At 36.4% G+C, this 20,179-nt stretch overlaps 3 long non-coding RNA genes across 4 annotated transcripts; 2 read left to right on the plus strand and 1 right to left on the minus strand.

Moving 5' to 3' along the window:
- Positions 1–1,507: 1,507 nt before the first annotated feature.
- On the minus strand, positions 1,508–5,697 carry LOC129436428 (uncharacterized). The gene is made up of 3 exons (XR_012358278.1): positions 5,340–5,697; positions 3,342–4,961; positions 1,508–1,857 (listed from the first exon to the last, which is right to left on the minus strand). It is a non-coding gene; the product is annotated as an uncharacterized lncRNA (long non-coding RNA).
- Positions 5,698–5,700: 3 nt separating this feature from the next.
- LOC129451822 (uncharacterized) lies at positions 5,701–7,644 on the plus strand. 2 transcript variants are annotated; one of them, XR_012358277.1, is made up of 5 exons: positions 5,701–6,110; positions 6,582–6,689; positions 7,109–7,140; positions 7,373–7,453; positions 7,559–7,644. It is a non-coding gene; the product is annotated as an uncharacterized lncRNA (long non-coding RNA). The 2 variants fall into 2 exon arrangements; XR_012358276.1 differs by having other exon boundaries at positions 6,023–6,128.
- A 716-nt stretch (positions 7,645–8,360) lies between these two features.
- On the plus strand, positions 8,361–10,206 carry LOC141350189 (uncharacterized). The gene is made up of 4 exons (XR_012358173.1): positions 8,361–8,662; positions 8,933–8,990; positions 9,121–9,223; positions 9,305–10,206. It is a non-coding gene; the product is annotated as an uncharacterized lncRNA (long non-coding RNA).
- Positions 10,207–20,179: the final 9,973 nt, after the last annotated feature.

Genomic DNA, 20,179 nt, shown 5'->3' on the forward strand with positions numbered 1-20,179 from the left:
TGATAATCGTATATTGCATGGCATACCGCCATGCCGATATACCATTACAACTAAGATTAAGATGTAATGAGCCTCACAACATAAGAAAACATGATTTTTTAACACTGTTGTCCTCAGACCATTTTAGGAGATTGTCTTATAGTGAATGCAAAACTCTGTTGGTTTACTTGTCTGATATTCCAAAGCTATCATAGAAATGCTTGTCTATTCTGTGTTTGTCTAAAGTATTATTTAATCTTTACTGTTTCTGTATGTTGCAATTTTACACATACATACTGCCCTCCATAAGTATTAGGACAATAGAGGCAAAATTCCTGTGTTTGCTGTGGAATCAAAAAATATCTAAACATTAAAAGGTGAAAATGAGACAAAAGCACAGCATATCTGATTTGCACTATTCCAATTCAATGGAACAACACATTTGTATTTTGATACTTCTATCTAATGTGAGCATATTAAAACCATTGGCTCAGAAGTGTTCAAGTTTAAAGGGTTAGTTTATCCAAAAATGAAAATTATGTCATTAATGACTCACCTTCATGTCATTCAAAACTCGTAAGACCTCAGTTCATCTTCGCAGCACAGTTTAAAATGTTTTAGATTTAGTGTGAGAGCTTTCTGACCTGCCAGTGAAAATGTACGGTACAGTATACTGTCCATGTTGCTTTAACACAGTGGTTCTTAACGTTATTCCTGGAGGCCCACCCCAGCAAACAGGGGACGTCCCCCGGACGTCGCGAACGTCCTCTTAGGTCCGCATAAGGTCCTCAATTGGTCCGCATTGTAACGTGCGCTGGCGGACCTTCCGGGGACGTCCGCATATGGTCCGCTAAATAACGTTCGCTGGCGGACCTTGCGGGGACGTCCGCATATGGTCCGCTAAATAACCTTCGCTGGCGGACCTTCCGGGAACGTCCGCATAAGGTCCGCTAAATAACGTTCGCTGGCGGACATTCCGGGGACGTCCGCACAAGGTCCGCTAAAAAACGTTTTCTGGCGGACCTTTCGGTGACGTCCGCATATGGTCCGCTAGACAACGTTCGCTGGCGGACCTTCCGGGGACGTGAAACCACTCGAAGCTTTTATATAAACCCATACTACACATTTAACCATAAGGCAGAAAGTTACACTTAGAGTTACCCTTTAATGCAACATCAAAGTAAAAATGCTGTATGGCTTTACTAATGAAAATCGTAATTTATAGTATCTAATATTAAGAATTTTTTCTTAATTTATAAACTACTTATGCTAAAAACATGGCCTTTATATCGACCCTTTACTGACTATATTACATAGATTCCATTAAAGCTGCTTACAATTGTACTATAATTTTATTGCATTTAAAGTAAATGAAAGATCTGGCACCTTGTCTTTTTTAGTAAATGATTTTCCCCACTATTCCTAAGACATACCTATGGTCAATAAATCGAAATCACAATGCACATATTCATGTAATAGTTAAAGAATCCACCATTGTGAAGTTACATATCACTCGATTAAATATAAATGAAGTGCAAAGACTTGTTTATTTTTATTAATATGACACATACATTAATATGAGTGTTGTGTGGTTCTTCAAGCGTTGTCTTTCTCATATATGAAGCACTGCATGATAAATAATTGTAAAAATCTATATAAATACATTATATCAAGGAAAAACAAACTTGAATCTACAACTACAGTTCAAATGTAAAACTTTTTGCGAAGTTATTATTGCGAAGGATTCAAAATGCAAGCAAAGCAATGCAAACAGAAATGCAGAATGACAGTCGCTCAATCTGTTGCAAGCAATGACTTTCAAACAGCAAGTGCTAAAGAGGCCAAACACGCAGAATTACAAGTCCAACGCTGAAACTGCTGGAAAAGAACAGTGAAAAAGATACAGGTAAGACATTTACACATTTTTAGGTTTAGTATCAAATTGCAATGGTAACACTTTACAATAAGCTTGTATTTGTTAGCATTTGCTACCATGAACTAACAATAAACAATACTTCTACAATATTTATTAATCTTAGTTCATGTTAATTTCAGCATTTGCTAATCCATATTTAAAATCAAAAAGTTATATATGTTAAATGTGTATTATATTTTGTTGTGGCATCTAGCGGTGAAATTGCAAACAGCAATCAACTTCAATTTCGAAACGCAATGAGATTCTATGGTAGCTGCCACAGGAAAAAAATGTCATCGTCTGAAGCCCATGTTATAGTGCGTGCGTAAGGTCTACACTGTAGGTTATCCCTAGCCTGAGCGTAGCTCTGTGTAGTCTGATTTTTAACAGTGCTTCAGTTCTACGCGGACTACAAGCGCTGTTACTGGTCCATTAGAACCCCTCTCATCAGGTAAAAAACTGCATCATAGCCATTTCCAATTGCGACGGTGAGAACAAAGATAGGTGGAGGAGTGATTTTACTTAAACTGCAACGATTCGCTGTTTATTTACTTCCATCACTGCTGGTCAGTGGCGTTCGTTACTCCTCATCCGAGGGGCGCTAATTCAAAATAAGTGTACGAAGTATCATGTGCCTTTTTCAAAATATGTGTCCTGCGTGTTGAGAGATCCTGTGTGCATCACATGTTTTGTCATAATAAGTGCCTGCTGCACACGCGTCAAAACCGTTTATGATAAAAAAGAGACACTCACGTTCACAAAATACATGCAAGACACTCCCTAAACAGTAAACTCTGATTACGCATGAGATTATGTGAGTGTCTGGCAATCGTGAGTGTCTCTTTTATCATAAACCCTTTAGACGCATCTGCAGCAGGCACTTATTTTCACATGACACGTGATGCACACAGGATCTCTCAAAGTGCAGAACACATATTTTGAAAAAAGAAACCACACACATGACGGGCTACATACATGTTGTGACGAACTTCGAATCGAGTGCCCTCAAAAAAAGAAGTCACCGGCCGCCACTGCTGTTGGTCTTCTCAAAACATACACAACAATCTGCTGTTTCTTCATTTGTGAGTTAAACTGGCCAAGCTGTTTCTGTGGTTACACGCGTGGAAACTGCTTACCAGCGGTCTGCATGTATGTTTGCTATAATGAGCCCTTGAGACAACGTATAGACGAAACACACTCTGTAGAACAGTTTGTCCGTTTTGGGCTACTGTAGAAACATGATGGTGACTTTCATGTATGGTGGACCGCGGTGTTTAGACATAAAAATGGCTCACTCAAATGTATTCATCTGTGAAAGATAAAAATCTCCATATCTCATTAAATATAAATAAATATTAAGATCAAAATGCCGTGTTTACACTGCAAGAAAAAATGTAAACTTTTTTATAAAGTTTTAGGTTGTGATGTGTCAGATAAATTTGCTTACCTAAATCCTTCAAGCCACGAAGTAGGACACTTTTGGCACTTTTCCACTGCATAGTATGACCCAGTTCAGCACAGCTCACTTTTGGGTGAGGAGTAATGGGTTTCGGATGTGAAGTCATGTGCAAAGTTACAAAAATGCAGAGCACACCACCATGCCTATGTCTGCATGGCATTTTTGTAACTTTGCGCATGGCTCCGCATCCAAAACGCACCAAAAATATAGGCGTCATGGCTTAAATGTTCTGTCCGCGGAGTGCAGGTACCGATGACACGGGTGTTTGTACAGAACCTGTCATGTGAGAGAGGTAGTGGAAAATGTAGTTGTGGGTGTCAATTTGATTTTGTGGCTACATTCCATTAAAGGCGGAGTCCATGATGTTTGAAAGCCAATGTTGATATTTGAAATCACCTAAACAAACACGCCCCTACCCCAATAGAATCTGGAACTTCTGTTGATAGACCCGCCCCACACATACGCAACCCGGCATTTGATTTGATTTGATTGGCTATAAGTGTGTTTTGGTAGCCGGACCGTCTCCTTTTCCAACGCGTTTTTCAAACATCGTGGACTCCGCCTTTAATATGCTCTGTTGCTCCATGTTGTGTGTGTGTGTGTGTGTGTGTGTGTGTGTGTTTGTATCGCATTTACGATGATGTTCCGGCAGTAGAGGGGACGCAACTGTAACAATAAGCCTATAATCAGGGGTGCACATAACTTTTTTTGTCCTGGTTCTAAAAGAAGCACCTCGAGAGCTTGCTCTCTTCCATTGGTGAAAAGTGAAGCCGCCAGTGTTGCCGCTGACATCTTGGGTTTTGAGTCTGCGCAGTAGCAATTTCGGGACCAGTCCTGCGCAGTAGTGAGCAGGAAGTAAAGCCGCGAAATCAAGGCCCCGCCCTCACTCTCCCAGAATGTGCATACACAGCTGTCAATCCTGACGTGACACCACCGTTTTTATAGCATTAACTAACTAACTAAAAACAAACTTATTTTAAAAACAAACACTTGAATTTACATCAGCATGATTAAACTTACAGTAAATGACAAAAACCAGCTTCGGAAAAAAGATAATTGAAGTGTAATTAAATTGTTTAGTTGGTCTTGTTAAGTTTAAGACATTAAAAATGTGTTTATGTATATTATAGCTTTATGCTAAATATTGTTTATTATTTCACATGACCTCTTACGGAAGCTAAAAGGTGACTCTTGTTTTGGAGCTTGTGTTGGAGCGGATGTTATCGGTGGATAAATAAAAAGAAAACGTTTTACATACTGAAGTTTATTTTGTATCTAACAGGTCTCAAGTCCCATTGAATAACAAGGGGGAGGCGGGGTTTATGACCTATACTGGGACCAGTCACTGGGGAGTGATCGAGACGTTATGAAATCCCTTATGTTGCATTAAATTAGCTAACTATGTAACAAAATTCCAGCAATGTTGGTACACTGGAATCGTTTCTAATCGCGCATACACACCCTTATGTGCACCCCTGTTTATAATCTCACCCACTCTGAAGCGATACTAAACTGTACTGGAAAAGCAAACGAAAGCGAGCTGAGCTGCATCGTGCCGAGCCAAGTTGTACCCTACATTGGAAAAGCGCCACATCATGACATCAGACCCTGGAACACAGAAAAGCATAAGACAGTAAAAAGCATCAGATGTTCGGTTGTGTTTGAATGCTTTCTCTGAACAATTTCCCCATGAACTATGCATGTAAACAAAATTAACCAAGCTACCTATTCTTTCTTTCCCCTTCTTAAACATCCTGTAAAACCATAGCCAGAAAACTCACCATCTCAGCTTGTTATTAACAATATCCTTATTTGTTCATATAACTATATAACTTGCTATACAAGTCAAATATACAAATATAACTTATTAATAATCTTATTAACAAATATTACCAAATTAAATTATTTTAGCCAGGGAAACTTAACTGGCACTACACTGAAATGTCATATACCGGTATGGTTATAAAAGTATAAATTTTGACTCACAGCTCAATATGGTGGCCTGCAGGTCTTCATTTTTGATGGGATTCAGAAACTGAACTACTGTGTCTTCACAGACAAATAATCCAAAATCAGCCTAAAGGCCACTGACGCGTCTGTTGGAGTCTGTCTGACCAGTGTGAAACCCCTGTTGGCAGTTGTTGGATCAAAGTAAATTAGACTTTAGAATGTGGTTGTCTGTTGGTGTCTGTTGGTATCTGTTGGTGTCTGTTGGAGTTGGTAGTTGTCTGACCAGTGTGAACTGGCCTTAAGAGTGTGGAGTAAACAGCATCAAGCCTCTCTTTAATAGGGAACTCATCTACAAAAACAAACACTTGTTATACTTTTATGAATTATCAAGTTGTACAACACACAGCAATTAGGATTTAGACAAACAAAAAAATCACAGATTTTATTAATTTTATTGTTGTGTCTAATATATATAGAAACAACTTGTGTTGTAAAAGAAAAGATGACAGCATATCTCTTTATCACGTGCCAGTATAGGCCCTGACTGCGCGCGAGAACATTTGAATTATCTGGCACGAGGCCTCACACGTCATACTTCAACTGACACAACGGTCTCGATGGTAGGAATAAGCAAAAGCTCCTTTAAATTTCGTCATTTTTTATACACATCCCGTTTATTTTGTAGTTAATTGTTAGATAAGTTAGTAATTTCGTCAAGTTTTCGTTACAGGGTAAGATTTCGTTACCATATACAGTAAATATTGGTTCAAGAGCGCAGTTTGATAACTCATTCGAGGTTTGTAAATGGTAAATAACTTATTCGAGGTTTGTAGCCATATTTAAGTTACTCGCTTACTTTGTTTCAGTGTTTGAGTAAATGTTATAAAGTAATAATTAATATAAGTTACTGCGCGAGCTCATTACGGCCGTTTCTCAATCCGAAGGCTAACTGGAGGTAGCATTTGTAGGCTGTATACGTCATCAAGACTGTCAGACTTAAGAATATTAACAATTATAAAGCTGTCTATTATTCTTAGTTAATCGTAAATTGTTGTAATATGCGTATGACTTGCGAATGTAATGCTCATTTAACTTAAATAAACCAGGCTTGATGACGTATGCAGCCTGCATATTCGACCTCCGGAGGATGCAGCCTTCCGTTTGAGAAACGGCCTACAAGTGTGAGCGTGCGCGAGATTCTGTCTGAAATTATGCTTTAATAATGGCAAAGCAAAGCATTTTAAGGTATTAATAAAAACGCCTAACTTACCTTTCCAGGGGTTTCTGTTCCTGCAGTCTTTCAGCGGTGCTGGTGCGTATGACGATGCGGACATGAACAGCACACTACAGTATACCGCCACCTACTGTACTGTAGTACAATAACGTGTAGGATTGAATACTGTGCCAAACGCAGTAAAAAAAAAAAGCCATTTAATTCATTGTAAAAACAATGGACATGCCAGTTCAAGTAACTTGTGGGCTAAATCACCAAAATAAGTTTGTAGATGTGGTTCAATTATTTTTAATAACTGTGCAGCATAATGAATCAGCCTGAATGCATGTTGTTTATGAATATATTGTTTAGACTTTATTTTAAACCTTTATCTGGTGTATGGTTAAACCATATGATGGTAGCAATTGAATACAAATCTTAAATTGAATCAAATCTCTTATAATAATACATAAAATCTCTGGGACGGTTGAGGTACATCTGGGTAACATTTAAGCAGCTTAATTTTTTATATTCTTTTATATATTTTGATGTGTATGTATATATATTTACTTTCTTTATTTTGTTTTATCAGCCTTTAAACATCTAAACATGTCCTCCAAAAAGGTTAGTTCAGCACCAGATCAGCTTATCTTATACTGTAATATTGATACTGGTTTGAAAAAAAAGAGATTTTCTCAAACTAAACCAAAGAAACGAAACCAGAAAAACCATTGGAAAACAATTTTAGCCTAAGGTTTGAGAATAAAGCCAATGGTCCTCTATTAAGGCTAACTATGTATATTGCCTTTGTGGACTGCAAGCTGAACTTACAGATTTATATGGACTTTACTTACAGGTTTCCTGTGCTGTTTTGCTCCATTTTACAGAACAAAATAAGGCTGAGGTAGCACCATCCTGGTTAGAGTGAAAGAATGTGGTAAGATTTTATCCATGTTTTATAAAATACAAATAAACATGAACAACATGGTCAGCTTCAGATAAAAAATACAAAATAATCAAACATGCTTGTTTTTATCTGAAGGGTATTGAGACCAAAATAAATAATGTGCCATTCTGGACAAACAGCTGTGGACAATAAATGCAGTCAGAGTAGCCTATTTTCTCACAGTATGCAAAGTAATACCAAACTTCTTTTTAACCTCAACAAATACTGTCAAGCCAAATATACAATGTTTGTATGGTTTTTGCAATTGTGTAGTGATCATATATCACTATTTCTCAGTCTCTTTATTAGGATACAACCAGATACAGGAAATGTGTATGTAGTATTAAAAACAGTATAAAAGTTTAAGCTGAAGTGTCAAGTTTTTAGGGTAAACTCCGCTTCCACTTGAGCAATAGCAGGCAGCTGCAGGATCTCTTAAACCTAAATACAATTAAACCTTCATTTCTAATTCTAATCAAATGACTTCAGTCTCCTCAAAAAAGCTCAAGATGTGTTTTGTGCCAAGAGAGGTCACACTAAATACTGACTGATGTCTGAAGAAGACATTTAGTTCTAAAAAATTGTTTTATTTTTAATTTTGTGTACATATTTCCTGCATTTTCTGTTTGTATCTTAATAAAAAAAAAGTGGAAAAAAAATATGGATGGACATTAAAACTTTGCTAAAACAACAAAGCTGGTGATGGTGACCTAAGACTTTTGCACAGTAATGTATAGTGACCAAGAGTTGGAATGATCAAGAAAAATGCATGCCGTTTATACATATTTTCTTTAAATGCACATTTATTCAAAGTTCAGTAGGACAGTAAATTATCTGAAAGTGAAATCGTTATTGAAGTTGATTTAATTGTCACTGCATTCATTGTTACATGATTTAAAATAGTGGGAATCATTGTGTAAGTTTCTTAATAATATCAAATACTTCTTTTTTGTTGTTGTTGTTTCTGGACCTGAAGATAAGATTTCCAGTTTAAAAGTGAAGAAAATGAATCATTATTAACAGCAATTAGGAGTATTTCTCAGCTGAGAAGCCAGGTGAAACTATAAGGTCACTATGATTTACTTTCATATTATCATTCTTTTTAGATTTTTTTCCCTGTTTTTTTTTTTTTTGTTAGATGAGGAGCAACCAGTAAGAAAAAGCAAAAAGATGTTTTGATGTTGCCTGAGGCACCTTATTGTGAGTACATTTTAATGTTACTAGTCATTTAAATGGTTATACTTCTGTGGAATTAAGAAACAAATTATATTTAATCTCAGTGTACAGTATTTGTAGTATAATGATGATTACTTGATTTTAAATTTATTAATTGTCATATGCTTTGAGTGACTTACAAATGATAGAGCATTCAACATTTTACAACATTTACTACAATACTTACATCATCAATTTTTAAATCTAATTAATTGTTTTTATTGTTTTTTTTTTTTATCTGGAATGTGTTTACAGTTTATGCACAATCACAAATGCAGCACATCAATCAATTTCTTCCAACCAGTGAATCAAGGTACACTATTTTGTTATTTTTTTTATCTTAAATTATTGATATTGATTTTCTTCCAGACAGACTTATTGTTCATTTATTTTGATGGTGTAGTTAGTAATGTTATTCATGTTTCAAAACACCTTCTTTAAAGAAATCTTGGAGTGGAGAATCATTCTGAAAGTAGACCAAATCCAGGACATCATCACAGCAGTGGTCGGAAAAATGCAGCAAGCCAAGCTGACTTTCAAAAGATGGTATGTGCAATAACACACGCAACATTACTAGTCACTGCTGACATTTTACCCATGTTTACTACGGATTGTTTTTGTTTGTAGATTCGTTATCTGTTTCTTCAGAGGGGAGGCAGTTTGGGAGATGGGAATTAGGAGGATGCTACAGTTACACAAGGCAAATTTCAGCATAAGACAACTTATATTATTTTATGTCATAGTAAAATATTTTTATACTCTGTGTGTGTGTGTGTGTGTGTGTGTGTGTGTGTGTGTGTGTGTGTGTCTGTGTGTGTGTGTGTGTGTGTGTGTGTGTGTGTGTGTGTGTGTGTGTGTGTGTGTGTGTGACCTATGCTCTCTCTGAGATGTGTATGTTCACTTTGTAGCTGGTCAGGGTGGAAGACCAGCTGACGTACCAGATTTGCCAGGTTGAAGGACCAGCTAAGACAGCCAACCAACTTAGTCAAGGTGGTATATGCTGGTGGGTCAGCTGGTCTTCCCGCCTGACCAGCTACAAAGTGGCCAAAACCTCTGTAAAACAATCCTGCTACACCAGCCTGACCAGCTGAAACCATACTGGGAGTATTCATATTCATATCGATTTGCATTTACACATAAAATAGGTAACATACAGTACTGTGCAAAAGTCTTAGGCCACCATCACCGGCTTTGTTGTTTTAGCAAAATTTTAATGTCCATCCATATTTGTTTTTCACTCTTTTTGTTGGGATACAGACAGAAAATACAGGAAATATGTACACAAAATTAAAAACAAAACAATTTTCAGAACTAAATGTCTTCTTCAGGCATCAGTCAGTATTTAGTATGACTTCTCTTGGCACGAAACACATCTTGAGCTTTTTTGAGGAGACTGAAGTCATTCGATTAGAATTAGAAAGGATTTACTTTTATTTATGTGTAAGAGATCCTGCAGTTGCCTGCTATTGCTCAAGTTGAAGGGGAGTTTACCCTTAATACTTGAAACTTCAGCTTAAACTTTTATACTGTTTTTAATACGACATACACATTTCCTGTATGTTCTGGTTGTATTCTAATAAAGAGACTGAGAAATAAATATATGATCACTACACAATTGCAAAAACAACAAATCTAATGGTAGCATGCAGACTTTTGCACAGTACTGTATGTATGTCCACATTTAGCCACCTTTAATTTGAGTGAACTGTAACAGCAACTATAATGCCATAAACATTAAATACTAAGGTAATAAGAGAGTTGTGCATGCTTTCTAGTTTTAGCACAGAATTCTGTCTCCCTTATCTTTTAAATGTTTGCTACAGATTTTTTGCAAGACATTTTAAACATATCGGGGCGGTTTCCTGAACAGGGATTAGACTAGCCCTAGACTAAAAAAACTGTCCAACCTAAAAACAACTTGTACTGACATATCTTAAAATACATCAGTGCCCTTTGTTTTACATCAAAATGCACACAAGTAATGTTTTTAGTAAAGCATGTTTGTTAAAACTAGTTATATTTTTATAATTACTAGTTTAAGCTCCTTGTCTGGGAAACCACCCCAATAAATAATAACTACTTAACTTTTGAATGTGTTCGTTTCGTTGTTTTAGGTTAGAAGACCACGGAAATATTTGACATCGGAGTCCAGCAGACAGCCAGAGACACGCACACACACGCAGCTGAAGCGCGTGACGCGTACGGGAGATCCGGCACGCGCACGGGAACTTGCGCACGCTCACACAAACACGGAGCACAGGATAATTACAACTGTTTAATTTAAATAAAAGAACTTTGTGGTATACAATGTTTAGCGTGTCTGATTTCATTGGTTAGCAAGGAAATAAAACGACGTGCTGAGGACTTTAGGCGAACGTCCCCTAAAAGTCCCGAAAGTCCGCTGACCGTCCTGCGAACGTCCTAGCAAAAGTCCGGAGGACGTCCTCGCGGAAGTCCGCTCGACGTAACGGGAACCATACACGATGACGTTACGGGGACGTTCGCCTAAAGTGCTTAGCATGTTATTTAGCTTACAAAAAAGGTCCCAATGACGTCCCCTAAAAGTCAATAAAGTCCCCAAAACGTCATTTTGAACGTCCGGAAGACGTTTTTGCGGACGTTCGCAGGACGTCAAAAGAACCCTACACGATAACGTCCGGGGGACGTTCGCAGATGCCATTTAGGGGACGTCCTGGGGACCTTTTTTTGTTAGCTGGGACTGCCCTGCACATTTTCTATGTCTCTTTTATCTGAAAGACTCAGTTCAGTTCATGGAGAGCTCTTCTAATGAGCTGATTATTTGAATCAGGTGTGTTAAATAAGGGAGACATACAAAATGTGCAGGGCAGTGGGCCTCCAGGAATAACGTTAAGAACCACTGATGTCACATGGACTACTTTGATGATGTTTTTATTACCTTTCTGGACATGGACAGTATACCGTACATACATTTTCAATGGAGGGTAAGAAAGCTCTCGGACTAAATCTAAAACATCTTAAACTGTGTTGTGTTCCAAGATGAATGGAGGTCAAACGGGTTTTGAAGGACATGAGCCTTTAATGATATAAATTTCATTTATGGATGAACTAACCCTTTAAGAAGAGTTTACAAATAAAAAGCATAGAATGTGTAGTATCAGTTTGATCCAATTCTTCTGAGTCTTGCATTTTGTGACAACACACATAAGTCAGCATTTAAAGGGATAGTTCACTTTAAAATGAAAATTTTGTTATAATTTACTCATCCTCATGTTCTAAACTTGTATGAATTTCTTTTTTCTGATGAACACAAACGAAGATATTTTGATAAATGCACAGCATTGAGTGACCATTGACTTCCATAGTAGGAAAAAAATATTTTGGAAGTATTGTGATAAATGTTAAAGAAAATATTTTGAAAATGATGACAAGCACACAGTTGACGGTATCCATTAAATTCCATCATATTTTTTATTCCTACTATGGTAGTCTATAGTCACTTACTGCTGTGTGTTTACCATCATTTCTCAAAATAATCTTCTTTTCTGTTCATCAGAACAAAGAAACTCATACAGGTTTAGCACAACATGAGGATGAGTAAATGATGACAGAATTTTCATTTTAAAGTCTATCCCTTTAAGGTTGTTGTTTGTTGGTAAAGCATGTAGGGCTGTGTGCTGAAACTAGTGATAAGTGTGCTGGTATGGGAGTTTATCTGTAAAAACTGGAACTCTATTAAACAAATTGTGAAATGGCATAGTAAATTGATTGGGGAGCCATTACTTTACTGTATACCAGGCAGGTACAGCAAATAGGTGTTTCAATTTCATGAGACAGGCATCACACCTTGTATTGAGTTTCAGTATCTCCTATCTAATTGACGGTTTAGAGTACCGCACTCACTGCACAACAAAATGATTTAAGAACAGCTTTGTCCAAGTAGTAATTGATTATATGAACAATGTTTAGACATTGTGTAGGGGTTCATTTTTATTTAGTTTTATTTATTTATTTATTTTATGCTATTATTTTATGATGTTTTTCTTTTTTTTGTGTAGTTTCTTATTGTCTATTATATGAGGAACTGTGGGAACTTGTTCACTGAAACTATACCTACGGGTACAAAATAACAAAACTTGAACTTTATGATGTCTTTTCTTATTGGCTGATTGTGTTAATACACATCTGACCTGAATGCAAGTGCACTGCCACAATTTCTGCTTTGATTTTTTTATAATGTCCTGGTATATAGCCCTACAATTTAAAAAGTGTGTAATTTCTCTTATCACATGACTTTATGTAAATAACAAATAATATATGTATGTATGTATGTTTCTCATAATCTGTAGTATGTAACTTTCTTCTCAACATATTTTTTTAATGCCATGCCTTGGATTCCCTTTTCCTGTAATTTTTTATGTTTGTTTTATTCTATACAATTATTTTATATCAATCCCAGTGTGACCTACAGTGTGGTTGTGATTCCTTCTCCTATACACACATTATCTTGAATCCTGTACAAAGTAAGTGTCTCCGTTTTATGCCAAAGCATGCCAGATATTATTTGTAGCTTATAAAAATATAAAACTGTCATGTTCTTATTTCCTGTTTTTGTTCTTTTAAATGTTTATATATATATATATATATATATATATATATATATATATATATATATATATATATATATATATATATATATATATATATATATATATATATATATATATATATAAAAGTATTATATTATTATTCATTGTCTTTATACTAAAAAACACATATTTTGTGTGTTGTACATCATGATGTCCTTTTAATATCAGTTACCTTTTTACTTTTAAAGGGCATTGAGTTCATCATGGTCAGCCTGGCGTGATGCTTCTATATCATGACATCATAATGGCCACTCTTAAGTCACCGCTTGTGGAACATCACCAGTCGTTGTGTCCCAGTTGAATTTTGCTCTTGACACTGCTGGATTTTTCCTCCAAAAGGTATTTGTCTTTTATTAAATTTCTATTATAGTTTCATGGGTTTTAGCTCTGATTTTGGTGTGCTTGTTTGTAGAATTTTTGCTTGCAGATAAAGAGAAAATGGGACAAAAATAATCAATATACAAGTTTAGTATTTAGCTGTTTCTCTAATGAAAGAAAAAATGTAGTGATTTAAACTGTAGTCAACTAATTGTGCCTCTAAATAAGATGCATTTGTATTTGTTTTTCCTTCTGTGAAAGTCAGTGTCAACTGTGTGCTTACCATCATTTATCTAAATATCTTCTTTTGTGTTCCACAGAATAAAGAAACACACACAGTACAGGTTCAGAACAACATGAAGGTGAGTAAATGATGACAGATTTTTCATTTTTTGAGGTGAACTATCCCTCTAAGTAATAATTACAGCAAAATCAGTTTTAAACAATTCTCATATTGAGGCACTAAATGGCAGCACAAACACAATAAAACCACTAATTGATGTTAAAGTTTTCTCAGTCACTTTGGAGCATTTCTCAGATCAGAAATACTTTTTCAAAACACTTTATTGACCCTCCACATCATGAAGTCACAACACAAAAGCAAATTCTATAGTTTTGAACAAATTGCAAATGCTTTGACACAATCATGCAGTTGTTGCAGTTCGGTTGTCAGCTATAATGCACACTTTTTGATATTTATTCAAATACTAACTATTAAATGCTATTCAACATAGAAACATGTACAATATAATTTTAAAGATGGTCCCCAAATTAACAAACATTGACATCCCACTTTGATTTATTATTTACTTTGATTATTGTCTATTGTGGGCAATTATTTGGTATTGTGGTAACTGCGAAGACCCCAAATCACGTGCATCAACACTCCACTTCAAAATACACTAAATAATAGGGAGAGAAATAAAATTATATCATGAGATTTAGATTATGTCAGGATAATGAGAAAACAACTTTTTGTTATGCTGAGATGATGAGAAATTAAGTGGTAACCACGAGAAAAGAAGCAAGCAAAGATAATAATATGTTATTTATTATTAAACTTGTACAAACCCTGGCTTTATTCAATCTAAATTAAGATCTTGGAGCTTTGTACTTTGGTTTTATCTCATCTGCTCTGAAGCCGAATCTTCTCTGTAAAGCATATTGCTCACTCTAGTGGTAGTGTAACCTCACTGACATCCTTGTTAACTATTTAACCTAGCATCCATCCATGGAAACTAACTTTGTAAAGTGTAAAGCACTTCATCAAAATTATTTTAGTTTTAAATGGTACAGGTAGATTATATTTAACATTATTATTAGCATTATTTATTTAGTACATGTCTTTTAAGACATGTGCAAAAGTTTTAGGCCATAACAAAGTAAAAAAAAAAAAACAGAATAAAATTATAATCTAAAGTGTCAAATATTTCGTGTGATTTCCCCTTACACTTGACTTGAGCATATTAATAAACAATAAAACCTTTTATCGAACTCAAAAAAGTTGAAGTTGTGTCAAAATTAGAAAAAAAAACAGAAAGTAACATACATTTTTTGTGTGTTTTTAGATATGTGTTTTTTAGACTTAATCGTATTTTAATTAATTACGAAACGTGTATTTTATTTTAAAATTACCGTCTCGTGTTTCTATGGCATTCGCGAATTAATGACTCGTTGGAGTCAACTCGTTACAAAGTATTGGAAATAAACGAGTCTTTTGAGTCGATTCTTCATAGAGTAAATGGGCCAAACGTTCAAAATCGATTCGCGAATCAGTTTAAATGAATTCTTTAGTTCGCTGCAAAAACTGAATCGTCTAATGCGGTTAAAAAAATAAAGCTGCATCGCATCTCCCATTTGAACAAAATAAGGAATAAGCTATTTCTCTTTAGATATGGCCTACGTATAATCAACTTAAAAATTACTTGTAATATAAATCACTTAAATGGGCTTGTTTTAAGAGAACGAGACGGGGAGAGAGTGTGAGAGAACGCGCGCGCGCGAGAGAGAGAGAGCGGTTACCAGGGTTACCATGTAAACAAAGCAGAAGCGGCGATTACAAACAGCGCTTTATCGGGCATGAGATTAGACGGAAAGAAAATGCAACCAAGACTTTTCTCAAGACAGTTCGAACGTATTTGCTCCTTTTGCAGTCATGCTTCGTCCACATTTCTTACAAACTGGATATCCATCTTCAAGGATAACTTCGCGTTCGTTTTTCGGATAAAAGTTAGAATTTGTGGTCTCTGGCTCTGACATTTCTCTGCTGTACATAATCGAGTGGAGTCTAGCGGTCACGTGGAATGAAGTTGCATATGGGCTGCAGCGCAGGTGAGAGCAACTTAATTTTCTTTCCAAAACCATAAACAAGTGTTTACGATGTGATTGTCTTAATATAGTGAATGCAAAACTCTGTCGGTTTACTTGTCTGATATTCCAAATATCATAGAAATGCTTGTCTATTCTGTGTTTGTCTAAAGTATTATTTAATCTGTACTGTTTCTGTATGTTGCAATTTTACACATACATACTGCCCTCCATAAGTATTAGGACAATACTGGCAAAATTCCTGTTTGCTGTGGAATCAAGAAATATATCTAAACATTAAAAGGTGAAAATGAGACAAAAGCACAGCATATCTGATTTAACATGCATTGCACACTATTCCAACTCAATGGAACAAGACATTTTGATACTTCTATCTAATGTGAGCATATTAAAACCATTGGCTCAGAAGTGTTCAAGTTTAAAGGGTTATTTTAACAAAAAATGAAAATTATGTCATTAATGATTCACCCTCATGTCGTTCGAAACCCGGAAGACCTCCGTTCATCTTGGTAACATTTTAAAATGTTTTAGATTTAGTGTGAGAGCTTTCTGACCCTCCATTGAAAATGTACTGTATGCTGTCCATGTCCAGAAAGGTAATTTGTTGAAGCAAAAATAACAAAAATTACGACTTTTTCAGCATTGTCTTCTCTTCCGGGTGACGGGTCTGTTGTGAATCCGTGTTCACCACACTGCCGTGACGCTGCTGACGTACGACGCTGCTGCCGTGTTATCTGGTGCGCCCGAGCTTCGTTTACAGTCTAAGGGGCGATTTATGGTCGTGCGTAGGTCCTACGGCGTAGCAGCGACGGCGTAGGTTCCGCGTCGGTTTTCATTTATACTTGTGCGTCGCCGTCCGCGTCGACGTGCAAACACACGCGAAACCGCTGGTTGGCAGTAATCACGCGTGTAACCACAGTAGCAGCAGAAGTCGTCACAGAAGAAGAAGCTAAGCAAGTAAACCCACAAACGAAGAAGAAATAGCAACTTGTTGTGTATAATTTGAGAAGACCAGCAATGATGGAAGTAAATAAACAGCGACTTATGTTTCAGTTTGAGTTAAATCACTCCTCAACTTGGCTCGTCTTTGTTTTCACCGTCTCAAACGGAAATACCTATGACGCAGTTTTTTTACCTGACGGGAGGGGTTCTGGTGGACCAATCACAGCGCTTACGGTCCGCGTAGAGCCGACGCGCTGTTAGAAAATTTGTGAGGTGCGCGTCAGGCTACGCAGAGCTACGCACAGGCTACGGATAGCCTGCGCCGTAGCTGCGCCGTAGGAGCTACGCACGACTATAAATCGCCCTTGAGGGAGACACACACTGTATTCAAACTATTCTACATTGTTGGTATTTTGGTATTGCTATATATTTTTAAAATGGTGCATAAGTGTGCATGTCGCGGATGTCCTAATCCCTCAGATTGTAAACGAAGCTCGGGTGGAACAGATAACACGTTAGCAGCATTGTACTGCCTTTCTGGACATGGACAGTATACCGTACATACATTTTCAACGGAGGGTTAGAAAGCTCTTGGACTAAATCTAAAACATCTTAAACTGTGTTGTGTTCCAAAGATGAATGGAGGTCAAACAGGTTTTAAACGACATGAGCCTTTAATGATATATTTGATATAATATTAATGAGATATGAGCCTTGCATTTTGTGACAACACACATAAGTCAGCATTTAAGGTTGTTCTTTGTTGGTAAAGCATGTAGGGCTATGTGCTGAAACTAGTGATAAGCCAATAAATCGCAGAGAACAATATATCGTCAGTTTTTTTATCGGCCAGTAAATTTCTCTTTTACTTACATTTGATATTTGTAATGTAAAGCCAAAGTCTGACAGACAGTAAAATGACCAATCATTATTCACATTTTAACATGACATTATGTTGTGTCACATAAAACAGAGTTCAACACATTTAATCAAACAAAACCGTGAGACGTCAGATCCACATTGCTTATGTAAATGTGTTTTAAGTACGTTAAAGGGTATACTCTAAAGGGTTAATGTTTTCTGTTTGTCTCTACTGTAATAACATTTGTGTTTTATCGTCCAATTGGCCATGCATGCGTTCTTAATATTGGTATCGGCATTGGCCATAAAAAAAACATACCGGTGGAGCACTAGTTGAAATATAATCAAATGTGACTGACATTCTGTACTTTTAATATTCATCTTACCATTTTCTGGTAGACTTCCACATAGAATCAATAACAACTCAGCGCGTCAGGTCCCAATCACACTGTTGGGGCTTATTTCTGCGATAACAACCTGCTGCCTATACATTATCTCTTACTTATCTGCTAAAGTAAAATTACTTTAAACATTAAACTACTTTTACATTTAAACCCCACATCTTCGCTAGTATTTACAGCTGCCAGTGTGTAGAATGACGCTTAGAAATGATATTGTTGTTCGCGACGACGCAAGGAATTGTGGGTTTTTTGCAGCTGTGAAGGATACATCTCATGCATCCTCCAAATTCATGTAAGAGAAGATTGCATTCAAAGGTGCATCCAGACTGTCCTACTCACTTTTCTGTAAGACAGCCTTGATGATGTATGCATCCTTCGAATGCGACCTCCAGAGGACATTACTGAAACGAGACACAAGCTGCATCCCAATTCGCCTAGTACTTAAATACTATACCCTAATAGTACTGTTTTTGTTGTTCCGGCGTATCTATTGCACGAGAATCACACTGCGTGTCATTTGTACGCTTTTTGGTGAGAATGGGTTGGTTGAAACTAGTGATAAGCCAATAAATCGCAGAGAACGATATATCGTACGATTTTTTGATTTTTTTTGTTTTATATTATCGGCCAGTAAATTTCTCTATTACTTAAATTTGATATTTGTAATGTAAAGCAAATGTCTGACAGACAGTAAAATTACAACATGACATTATGTGTTAAACACTGAATTCAACACATTTAATCAAACAAAACCGTGAGATGTCAGATCCAGATTAATTATGTCTTGTAAATGTGTTACTTTAAAGGGTATATTTATAAATGTTATGCATAACAAATGTTTTCTGTTTTTCTCTTATGTACTGTAATAACATTTGTGTTTTATCGTCCAATTGGCCATGCATGCTTTCTTAATAATGGTATTGTCATTGGCCATAAAAAAAAACATACCGGTGGAGCACTAGTTGAAACACAATCAAATGTTAATAAAATGTGACATTCTGTACTTTTGATATTCATCTTACCATTTTCTGGTATCCACAGCAAACAGAGAAATGTTTTCTTTACTGTCCTGATACTTATGGAGGATGCTGTATATACTGTATACCCTTACACCAGTAGACTTCCACATAGAATCAATAACAACTCTGCTGCGCGTCAGGTCCCAATCACACTGTTGGGGCTTATTTCTGCGATAACAACCTGTTTCCTATACATTATCTCTTACTTATCTGCTAAAGTAAAATTACTTTAAACATTAAACTACTTTTACATTTAAACACCACATCTTCGCTAGTATTTACAGCTGCCAGTGTGTAGAATGACGCTGAGAAATGATGTTGTTGTTCGCGACGGCGCAAGGAATTGTGGGGTTTTTGCAGTGGCGAAGGATACACCTCATGCATCCTCCAAATTCATGTAAAAGAAGATTGCATTCAAAGGTGCATCCAGACTGTCCTACTTACTTTTCTGTAAGACACCCTTGATGATGTATGCATCCTTCGAATGCGACCTCCAGAGGACACTACTGAAACGAGACACAAGCTGCATCCCAATTCGTCTAGTACTTAAATACTATACCCTAATGGTACTGTTTTTGTTGTTCTGCTCTCAACAGTATGTACTTTCACATTACAGAGTATGCACACAATGGGACATGCTAACGCGAAACGGAAGTGACGCCGCTGTTGCCTAGACACTATGACTTTTTCTGAGATATGACAGATATAATACTTTAAGCTTTAAGTACATGTGGGAGCCGATACTTCGTTACTTTAACTTAAGAAAAAAGTGTAGTCTAGTGTACTTTAACTTTTACCAGGGTATTTTTAAACATGAGTATCTTTACTTCTACTTGAGGAAAGGATGTGTGTTTACTTTTCCCATCACTGGATAAAACACAGTTTTATTTTTTTAGCATGCTTACATTGAACCAGCACTGTCATTTACTTTGGTGTGCTGGTATGGGAATTTATCTGTAAAAAACTGGAACTCTATTTACCAAATTGTGAAATCCCTAGTAAGTT

This window comes from Misgurnus anguillicaudatus, chromosome 17 (genome assembly GCF_027580225.2).
Source record: "Misgurnus anguillicaudatus chromosome 17, ASM2758022v2, whole genome shotgun sequence".
In the NCBI taxonomy this organism is placed as follows: Eukaryota; Metazoa; Chordata; class Actinopteri; order Cypriniformes; family Cobitidae; genus Misgurnus; species Misgurnus anguillicaudatus.